Below are 5,200 nucleotides of genomic sequence, written 5' to 3'. Positions count from 1 at the left end.
GTTAGATACAACATACAAAATAATTGTAAACCTGGTTTTATGATTTTTTTTAACCCTTTCACGGCCAAGCTCGCATTTATGCACAGGCGTGGTAGAGGACCCATGTCACCGAAAGGTGACCATTCATTTGGTCTATTATCCATGAACCTACTGCTCTTAATGTTCGGTGGTAGGATAGGCCATATTTTCTATACATCGCAGGGGGAATCCCCAGCTATTCTTAACCACTGTCTTTTCTGTGTTTATACCACAAGGGAATTTTGTACTCTAAATTGATTGGCGCTGAAAGGGTTAACACGAAAGCTTTTGCTTTTGCGTCATCAACGTTAAAAAAAATTCACATCCGTAAGTTAAAATATACAGTACTTTTATATATATTTTTTTTTCTTTTTCTTTTTTTTTTTACACAGTCCATCAGTTTCGCTCGTCTGTATCCAAATATACACAGGCTTTATCATTATTTTTTTATTTGTTTGTTTTAGTTTCTAGTATGTGTTAGATACAACGTATAAAATGATTGTTGTACACGGTTTTTATTGTTTTTTTTTTTTTATTTCGAAAGCTTTTCCTTCATAGTCATCTAAGTATTCTTAGTATTATAATTATTATTATTATAATAATTATTATTATTATCATTTAAAAAATCGCACCCGTAATTAAAAATGTACCGTCTTTATTTTTTCTTCTTTTTTTTTTTTTTTTTTTTTCAAATTAGTGTTTACGCTCTTGCCAGTCAAGGCAGTCAGTTGTGCAAATGACCCCCGTGTTTGTAAAGTACTTTGAACTTGTTCGTCTCTGGCCGAGAAAAGGCGCTGTATAAATATCATCTTCATTGGCGTTGTTTTACTTAAGCGTTTTGCTTCAGAGCCTATCCTGCTCAAAGCCCAGGAAACTGCCTACGTTTTGCTTCGTTTTATTCCTCTAGGAAGAATGGAAGCTGCTTCCACTAACGCACGGTGTTAGTTACAACGTACACAATAATTGTAAACCTGGTTTTATGATTTTTTTTTTTTTTAAACACGAAAGCTTTTGCTTTTGAGTCATGAACGTTTCAACAACTACAACAACAACGAGAAAAAAAAAAAAAAATCACATCCGTAATTTAAAATATACAGTACTTAAAAATAATAATAAATAAATATTAGTAATAGTAGTAGTAGTAGTAGTATGTATTTATCTAAAAAAAAAAAAATTGTTATTAATTTATTTATTCATTTATTTATTTATTTTTAATTAAAAATATTTATTTATTTATTTTCTTTTTTTTCTCAAGGCCTGGGTTACGCTGCTGGTCAGGCATCTGCTTGGCAGATGTGGTGTAGCGTATATGGATTTGACCGAACGCAGCGACGCCTCCTTGAGCTACTGATACTGACACTGATACTGATACTGACGCACTTCATCACACGGAAGTTTCTCAGTTCACGTGATTTGCGGTACGGTAGTGGGCGAGGAAATGGAAGGTAGTGAAAATTCCAGGAAGAGAATTTGTGATGGAATCGGCGAAGGCACTTGCCACAAAAATGTCTTCTTAGACCACCCCTCCAGCTAAAGGTGCTCTATGGTAATGTCGAGGAAAAAAACAACAACAAAAAGAACAACAACAACAAAAATCGACTGCATGTCTTAATGATAATAATAATTATAATGATAATGATAACAGTAACAACAACAACAGCAATGATGACGATGATAATTGATGATGATGATGATGATGGTGAACATACGATGATGATGATGATGATGATGATGATGATGAACATACGATGATGATGATGATGATGATGATGAACATAATAATAACGATGATGATGATGACGATGATAATTGATGATGATTATGATGATGATAATGATGAACATAATAATAACGATGATGATGATGATGATGATGATAACAATGATAAATAATACTAATAAAAAAAAATGATAACAATGATGATGATGATGATGATAACAATGATAATAATACTAATAAAAAAAATAATGATAACAATGATGATGATGATGATGATGATGATGATACGTAAGTTCTCCACGCAGCAATAATAACAACAACAAACTGTACAAGTTTATAAAGTACACAATAGTCAATGCATTAGTTTACAATGGGTTAAACGACGTTGGTTGAAAGGGCGTAGAAGAAGAACAAAGGAAGGAAAATGGATGACGGGATGAGCTGCCTGCCTGTCTGTCTGTCTGTCTGTCTCTCTTTCTCTCTGTCTCTCTCTCCCCCTCTCTCTCCTTTACTTGTTATTGTTGCTGCTTCGCTTGTTTGTTTGCTTTTTTTTTTTTTTTTTTTTTTTTTTTTTAAATCTGCTTTTTAATTGAGACGGTTGCATGACCTTGACCTACATTGCTGGCGTGCGCGTGAGCGCGTGCGAGATCGCGCGCACTGGGTTTCTGATTTTCTGTTAACATGGAAACATGCTTGGTGTAACCATAATCGCTCTCAAGCACATTCATGTTGTTTGTTCGTTTCTGTCTTTCTTTCTTTTTTTTTTTTTTTTCCTTTCCTTTTTCCAACCAAAGCGACACAACAAACACGTGGAAGTAAAAACAAACGAACTTCCTGTCCCAGTAAAAAAAACAAAAAACAACAAAAACAAAACAAAAACGGAGGCAGGGTGGCAGGAAGGAATATTTTATAACCCTACGAGCACCGGAAGAGCTATCAAGGAATATGAATGCATGTGTGTGCATGTATGAATAGGTACAACATGTGTATATCCGAGTAATATTATGTCCATTCTTTTTATTTATTTATTTATTTTATCGCAATGTTTTCTCAAAATTGTTGAATGTGGCATGATTCCCTATTGTTATTGTTGTCGTTACCACTTTACTTTTGTATGTTATATATATATATATATATATATATATATGTGTGTGTGTGTGTGTGTGTGTGTGTGTGTGTGTGTGTGTTTATAAAATGTCATACTATCGTGAAAACAAAACTTTGTACCCTGTTGGCGAAGACGGGTCACAAATGTGTATTTCTTCTTCTTCTTCTTCTTACCACTACTGCTGCTGCTGCTACTTCTGCTCCTACTATTACTAGTACTACCACCACCATCACCACTACTACTACTGCTGCTGCTGCTACTACTACTACTACTACTACTACATCTGCTATCGCTGTTGTCCGTGGGATCAATTGGTGGCTGGTTCGTCTATTATGTTTGTGTGCCTGTACGTTTATTCAAGTTGCGTATAGATATGTGAGTTCCTTTTCTTTCACGGATATATAGCCGTCCTAGATGGTGGGGTGGGGAGAGGGGGTGGAGAGGGGGTAGGGGGTGGGGAAGAAAAGATGAATAAGGAAGGAAGGGAGTACACTTTGCTGACGTTCTCAGTAATCCACAACAAAAAGGAACACGCGGCTTCAGTGGGTTTTTTTCCTAGAAATGAAAGGACGGAATTTCAACACACGCGGAACCTGTCGATCAATGCTAATCAATGTAAACAAACAGACCTGAGTCAGCGCATTTTGACTGACTTCCTGCTTGAATGACCGACTGAGTGTAAGCATTTAGATCGATTTTGATCGGCACGTTCGATGTACTGAGCGATTGAGCAGCTGGATGATTTTCAATATGAATGATATCCCCGTCCTTTGGAAAATGTGTGCTGAGAATTTCATCCTCCTCTCTCTCTCTCTTTTCTCTCTCTGTTTGTCTCTCTCTCTCTCTCTCTCTGTCTCTCTCTTTGTCTCTCTCTCTCTCTGTCTTTGTCTCCCTCTCTCTTCCCCCCCCTCTCTCTCCCCCTCTCCCCCGCCCCATCTCTCTCTTACGATGAAAACATTATACGTCGTTTTGCTATGTATCTTTATAAAGCACTGCAATTAAGAGAGACACTTAGTTCTTAGATTCACTGATAGTTTGTTGTGAAAGACGTTGCGTTGTTTATATTACCAATTGCAATCACACGTGTAAAATTCTGTTGTTAACCTCTATTCGTATGGGGCTATGGCCTTAATTGAATAAACCATCTCTCTCTCTCTCTCTCCCTTTCTCTCTCTCGCTCTCCAGTGTCTCTTGGCGAAGCGACTGGGCGACATTTGAGAGAGCTGTGTAAAAATCGTCAGTTTTGCCTCAAAATGCCAGTTACTGGGCTTCCAGCGACTGTGGGGGAAAACCCTGTCTGCCCTGTTAACCGACAGTACCTCAACGAGTTGGAAAGTGGTGGGTGAGGGCAACAGCACAGTGGTCGTCTTGCGACTGAAACCGGTGGACTCAGAAATGTCAACAACAATGGCGGACCCCGTCTTGAACCGCAGCACGCAAGTACAGTAATTCAGGAGGAAATCAGATCAGACGAGATCAGGAAAGAGCCAGGCAGCAGAAAGAAAGGCAGGTAAGTGTCGCATCTGGTGCTGATTGTGCTTTAAAGGGCCAGTCTTTTTCTGACAGTCGATCCAAACAAATTGATACAGCGGACAGAGACACACAACACACTCCGACGGTGTGCACGGATCAGAACGAAGAGCCAGCAACAGGTGTGCCACATGTGCCAGACTACTTGGATCTTTCTTCTTCATCGGAATGCGACACCTCTCAGTTCCTTCGACAACATGACAATGACAGTGAGTCAGCAATTGAAAGTACAATGGCCGGGTTTGATGCTGGCGTTGTGAAAAATTACGTTGCCACTTTAACTGACAGATCAATGCAAAGACGTTTGAGGGACAAACACAGTAATATAGCGTTTCGAAAGATCGTTTTACATAAGTCTAATAGTGCAGATGTTTTGTTGTGTGAGTCGGATGATATTGTTCTAGAATACTCGTGCACCACAAACAGTGATGTAGATTGTACATACTGGTTTGTAAAACAGGATGAAAAGAACATGTTAGAAGAAGAACGTGTAAAGCTGTCCAAACTGAGGAAAGGAAAACGCATCCACAACACACAACACACTGACACCCCAGCACGTGCAGAACGGGACATGCAAACGTTTCGTGGCCTGACCCAGTTCTACTTGGGTTGAGGTGTTCGCTGCTGTGCCTCGCCTTGCCAACTGGACCACTTGCCAGTGACAATTTCGATATTGACAATAATGATTGTGTCATATGACTGTGCATTTAAAACGAAACAAAACATTGCCATGGTCTCCATGTCTGTGACATCGCGTCGCGATTACTGATGTTTGTCGTGTTGCATTGCTGAATGGGCTGAACAGCTTTATAGCAATAAAATTCG

The sequence above is a fragment of the Babylonia areolata genome, chromosome 3, assembly GCF_041734735.1.
Source record: "Babylonia areolata isolate BAREFJ2019XMU chromosome 3, ASM4173473v1, whole genome shotgun sequence".
NCBI lineage: Eukaryota > Metazoa > Mollusca > Gastropoda > Neogastropoda > Buccinidae > Babylonia > Babylonia areolata.
This window is presented reverse-complemented; position numbering follows the sequence as displayed.